The sequence below is a fragment of the Melopsittacus undulatus genome, unplaced genomic scaffold, assembly GCF_012275295.1.
Source record: "Melopsittacus undulatus isolate bMelUnd1 unplaced genomic scaffold, bMelUnd1.mat.Z mat_scaffold_4_arrow_ctg1A, whole genome shotgun sequence".
In the NCBI taxonomy this organism is placed as follows: domain Eukaryota; kingdom Metazoa; phylum Chordata; class Aves; order Psittaciformes; family Psittaculidae; genus Melopsittacus; species Melopsittacus undulatus.
This window is the reverse complement of record NW_022994371.1, coordinates 262399-268413: the sequence shown is the minus strand read 5'-3', so window position 1 is coordinate 268413 and position 6015 is coordinate 262399. Positions and strand designations below refer to the sequence as shown.

Below are 6015 nucleotides of genomic sequence, written 5' to 3'. Positions count from 1 at the left end.
TGTGAAACCAATCAGGAGAGGTAAAGGGGAGCATGTATCCCTCGTGGGCAAAGTGAAGCAGCCAATCAAGTAATGCGTGATCGCGTGTAAGACAGTATATTAAGAGCAGCCTTGTAATCAATAAACGGAGCATTTTGTGAACCTACATCGTATCGGTGTTTTCTCCCCTCCACCTGGCCGCGGCACTAGGTCTTGTTTGCCATGAAGATAGAAGCTCTACTCTTCATAATAGTAGTGACATGGGATTCCCTCTGTGATGATGGTTATAGGAGAGCTTGGGGTGCAGAGAGCAGACCCCACAACAACAGAAACCTCTCTTGCAATGAAGTTTCCCCTCCTCCATTCAATTAAAAGTTCAGCAGGATTGCACAAAAGTAGTCCTCAGAGACTTAATGGGATAAAGATTAGGAGACCGTTAGCTCTGAGTAGCTTGCAGGGTTCTTGTTTGTTTTCATTATCATCTAAATCTACCCTAGAAAATCTGTATGTTTACTTTGCTGCTGTCCTCCAAGACAAGTTTTATCCTGTGATGGGAGTGTTTTAAAAGCAGGTCCCAGAACTGTAAAGGCAGTGCATTAGAAACCAACCACAGCCCTGCTGGAAGCTCTCAGCCTCACCTGGCCCTAGATCTGATGCACTCATAAACATTTTCTTAAACACTCCTGGCATTAAAATACACCAAAATCTTTCTTAGCATCAAGAACTTGAGAATACTCTTTTATTATAGAGATGAGGGTCTGCCGCGGAAAGGACTCAGTCAGAGACCAATATGATCAGACAAGAAGCCCTTTATTGCAAAGCATTAACTCCTTATATACTATTGCTTACACACACCTACAGTAATCTGGCATATCATGATTGGATACTTGTCTTGAAGACCCTTAGTGACTAACATAGAATTGGTTAAGCACAGGTGTGAGAACTTGACCTCGAACGCTTGCCAACAGTCCACAGTTCTCATCACTCAGTGAATTACAGCTTCTTCTTATCTTGCTTGCTTAGGCTTCCTCAGGCCTCCCACGGCCTTGCTGTATCCCTCGGAGTTATTCAGAGCTCATGTACCAAATATCCATTCTCCTGTGAGAACTGTCTCCACACCAGGTTATAGTAAGTGGCCTTTGTATGTTCCTGTATGGCCAGGAGCAGGGTCTGGACTTTTGTGCACAAGGAGCTTTCCCCCAGCTCCGCGTGTTGTGCCCGGGGAGGAAGCAGGAGGGAGAGATCAGAGGCTCAGATGGGTACGGGGGTGGCGGCTGCGGATGATGGGGCTGTGGGGACGCCGCGGTCAGGGGAGGAGCAGGCGGGCGATAGGACCCGGGCGGCATCGCCGAGAGGGGCGGGGCCTGGCTAATTAGGGGGCGGGGTATGTTGGTTGTGGGCGGAGTCACGGGGTGACGCACGCGCCACCTGTATAAAAGGCGAGCACCGGCTAAGCCGGGGCGTGGCTCCGGCGGCTCCTCCATTGCGGTGAGTGTGGTGTCCTGGTGCATCCGGTTCTCCGTGTCCCGGAGCCATCCCCGGCCCCTTCCCGAGAGCTCTCGGCGGCTCCAGCGGGCGCTGCTGCTCCGCAGAGCCGGGACCGACACCGGGGAGGGGCCCCGGGCTCCGGCACACGCGGCCGAGTGCTGGGAGCGGAGCCCGAGGGCTGAGCCTGGGCTGGGGCCGCGCTCGGAGCTGGGCAATGGAGTCCTGAGCGTTGGAGTCTGGAGACCAAACGGGGCCGGTTCGTGGTCAGAACCAGGGACCGGGGGCTGGGGGCTGGACCCCGGGGTCACTAAAACCGGGTTTGGGGCTCGGCAATGGAGACCAAGCCCCATGTGTTGGAGTCTGGAGCCCGGCTCACGGGGACAGTTGCGGGGCTCAGAGAGAGGTGCTTGCTGCAGTTGGGCATTACTGGCATTCACGTCCCTCTTTTTCTTCATATATTCTGCAGGAGCTTCTTCTCAGATCTCGTTCCCAGCATCCCACCCCTAAATGCCTTTCCTGCTTTCCCTTTGTGGTGTCTGCTGGCTGAGGGAGGAAGCTGTATTGGCACTGCTGTTCTCAAAGGGAGGGTTGCGATGCTATTTGGGAAGCTAACAAAAGCTTAAGGGCAAATCCTGCTTCAGGATGTGCAGCAGGCAAGAAGGCCGGTCTGGATGCAGCCTGGAAGCTGGTGGATGTTGTGGATTGTCCAAGAGATGGGAGTGTGTTTTGGCTGAGGAATTGTTGGAGGATCCTGATGGACTTTCTGTGTGTGCTGGGCAATGTGTTCCCTGTGTCTGCACAGTTGGGGTTTTACAGAAGCTGCATCCTGTTGAGTGTAGTTGAGTTACATATGAATGATCCCTGCTGCTGGGCCTGAGAGGTTCGTGTCTGTCCAAAAGAGCCTTTCCCTCTTGTTGCACTCCCTGATGCTTCCAAGAGCTTTGGTGATGCTGAATTGTACCTGCAAATAGGTTTATACCACTCCAGCAAGGCTTTTGCTGGGCTAATGTTGTCAATGCTTGTTTGTGTTCCCTCAGCCTTGATGCTGCTCCTGTCTGCACGTGATCCTCCAGAGCAAGACCAGAGGCAATCCAGGGAAGACTGCTGGGATGAATACCTTCCATCCTCTCCCTATGTACCAGAAATGGGATCGTCTGACAGTAAGTGACACCTCTATGCTTTTACACATCATCCGTAAGTGTAAAATGGCTTTAGTTCCAAGTTACCCCCATGTATTACCCAGAAGCAGCTGAGAAATTGTGGTTTAGCTCTGAATGGACATATTGGTGAGAGATCTGAGGCACGTTTCTCTCTAGAAAATGCCTGTGTTCGTATCAGCCTCAGCTCTGTCTGCAAAGGATGCTGTTCCTTATGCTGCTGCTGAAGTGTGTTTGGGAGAGATCCCAAGCAAGGCTGGCTCTGTCTATATAACAAGCAGAATTTGTCTGGGACCATTTTATTAACTGGAAAAGCTTCTGGAGAAAGATCTCGGTGTATTGGGAATATGATGGGAGATGTAAAGGTCTTTGCTGGTGTTTACTGGTGCTTGGATGTGTGTGGTAGAAGGAGAGCAGGAAGAAGTCCTGTAGTGGTGTGAGCTGAAGCAAGGGAGATGGGTGCTTGGTGACTTGGAAATGACTTTGAGTTCTTCAAGCTTGTTCTGAAGGAGGTCTCATTGCTCTCTTTGGTTAAGGAAGGGGTTTCTGTCAGCCTGGGAAGAACATTTCTAACCCTTGCAGGAGCTGGTAACCCCTGATGTGAAGTGTGGCAGCTCCCTGTCCACCTTCCCTTTGCTGGTGGTTCAGTGGCCAGTGCAGGCTGTAAGGGTTGTGTTGGTCAGGGACATGTTTTGTGCTGGTTCAGCTGGAGGCTGAGTTGGGAGGAGGCAAATGGATGGAGGGAGTGCTCATGAGCAAGCAAAGGGCTGATGCCATCTGCTTTTAGGGATGGTGCAAACAAGGTGAGGAATGGTGTTTGGTGGCTGATTGTTGTGTGGGTTTGGGTTTGATGCTCTGTGTTTGGAGGCTTCCTCTACTCTGGTTCTAGCAGTTTGTGTAATGCTGTTTCCAGGGGAACATGGAGGATTATGCTCTTCCCTAACCTTTAAATGACTTGGGGTTTTACTGAGCACGTCAGGGTTGGAGTCACACCATGAGGGGGAGCTAGAATGTAATAGGAAGGAATACACCTTTCTTGTGGAGTAGTCAGGCTGGTGAGTGTAAAACCAATGTTGTTGAGAACAGAGGAATGAATGGAGGCAATGGGGAAGGAAATTAGCACTTTCTTGTTCTTCCCCCTCCCTTTAAAAAGAGAAAAGAACTTAAAACCCCTTAAGGTTCCTTCCAGAACTTGAAATTTCACAGCAATATTTAAATGCCATGATCAGGTTTGCAAAGATGAAAGGGAATAACCAAGTGGAAAGTGATGGCAATGGATGGATGCTGTGGTGGGGCAGTGTGGTGAGGGAGAGTCAGCTGGGTTGAGGTGCCTGTAACCCTAAAGCACATTGATGGGGCACATGAATGTGTCCTCTGGGCCTTGGCAGTTCCCAGAGTGCTTCCCTTGAGGTGGAAGTGATTGAATCTTTAAAGGTAATAATGAAAGAGCCAAGTGTCAATGAGAGCTTCTGGCAGAGTGTGATGGGGCTGTGGTCCTGGGGGGAGATGCTCACTGAGGTGACTGAAGTCAAGAGTACCAACTGAGTGTGGGCAGTGGGCAGGAGCCCTTGTTATTGTGGAAGGCATTGATATGGGAAGGAAAAAGGGGATGGAAGAATTCACTGGTGAGGAGGGGATGTGGGACAGATGAGCAGTGTTTTGTAGCTGTTCCAGCTGTGTGCTTGGTTGCAGGGCAATGAGCCCATTCAGTTTAGCAGGGGCTTCAGCAGTTGATTAATTCATGTGGTCTGGATTTGTGAAATTCACTTTTCACCTTTGTGCTGTCCAAGTCTGTGCCAGAGCCAGGTTATTCTGTGTACACCTCAAGCTCGCATCAGAGATGAGAGGCGCTTGGGGCTGAGCTGTGTATGAAGGTGCTGTGAATGCAGAGATTGCCACTGTTGGAGGGCTGTTGGCATCCCCATTTTTCACACCAACCAATCGAGGCCCAGGGAGAAAACAAGCCCGGGGAGCCCCAAACTGGCCACATGTGCTGGTGCTGAGCCCTGGGCTTGTGCTGTTGTGACTGGGATGCCCCTTTGAGGTGATGGCCGAAGGTACGTCCTTTCTCCTTGCCCTATGTCCAGGCCCTAATGGCCTGAAGTCACTGTCCCTTGAGGTTCTGTGCCTTCAGTGGAGTCTCCATGTGATTTGCCCACAGTGTTCCAGCAGTTACATCCTCCCCTAGGTGTAAGGTTGCATTTTGGCTTTAGTTGTGGGCTCCTTCCACCTTATGGGACATTTCCTTTTGCAATCCCTGCAGGTGATTTCCTCTTGTTAAAGGCAGTTTCCATCACTGTGCCATAGATGTGCAAGGCTGGGTGAGCACCAGACCGGTGTGCTGGGATAGCCCGGAGGACGCGCTCTCTCTTGTGCTCCAGCACAGGAGGAGCCGTGGGAAGCCTGAAGAAATCTGGGATTAGAGCTCGGAGCAAAACTTCCTTCCCAGCAGCTTTTCCCTGCAGAAAGAGGAGGCTTTTGGCAAGAGACCCTGACGTGTGATGCATCAGTGCAGTGCTAAAGAAAAGGGGGAAAAGACGCTACGTTATTCCCCCCTCCTTCCCTCTGCCTCTTCCCAGCAAATTGAGAATCTATGGAATTGTGATCATATGGGGTGAAAACTAATAAAAGGATTAATAAAGTGAGATGATATTCTGACTGGGCAGCTGTTTTGTTGGCACTGGTTTCATGTGTGTGTGTTGGAATTGGGATGGGGGGAATAACGTAGCATCTGGGCTGGTGTAATGACAGTAAAGCAGGCAAGGATGGCCCAATGAGATGGGATTTAGAGCAGCTCCATAGACTGGACATGGAAATAACACCATGTTCCAGAGAGTGAATGGGAGAGCGGTGGCACTGCCTGACCTGCCAGGTCCATGCAACCCCAAATAACCCCTTTGTGTAAAGGGGATCATCTCCCCATGGCTCTGCTGAGCTCCTTCCCTATGGCTGAGGCCGCATCGTGTGCATGGGCTGTGGGGTGCTTGGCAGAAGTGAGGACAAGCACTGGGTTTCTCCAGTGCAGGGCTCAGCACTGATGGTGCTGCTGCACCTCTTTGTCCCTGTCCCTCCTCCTGCTGACAGTGTGGTCCTTATGTTTCAGTCAGAGGAGGAATCTGCGTAGCTTGAGAGGGGAGAGGGAAACAGATCTGAGCTTGCAGAAGAGAGGTGGGATGTGTCAGGGCCTCCTGAATCCCAGTGTCAGCCATTAGAGAGGGGCTTTGCTAACCGGTAACTGAACCTCCATCGTGACTGTCCTGTGTGCTGATCCTGGAAGCCATCCCTTGGGTCACGCTGTGTGCCCACATCTCATGTGGGTCCTTCTGAAGGCCTCCTTGGAGGAGCAGAAAGCAGCAGGGGCTTGAGTGCAGCTGAGGGCAGCAGCCCCTTA

At 51.3% G+C, this 6015-nt stretch overlaps 1 long non-coding RNA gene across 1 annotated transcript; it reads left to right on the top strand.

Moving 5' to 3' along the window:
• The first annotated feature begins 1413 nt into the window (after nt 1-1413).
• Nucleotides 1414-5282, top strand: LOC117438614 (uncharacterized). The gene is made up of 3 exons (XR_004550912.1): nt 1414-1467; nt 2505-2627; nt 4888-5282. It is a non-coding gene; the product is annotated as an uncharacterized lncRNA (long non-coding RNA).
• The last annotated feature ends 733 nt before the right edge of the window (nt 5283-6015 follow it).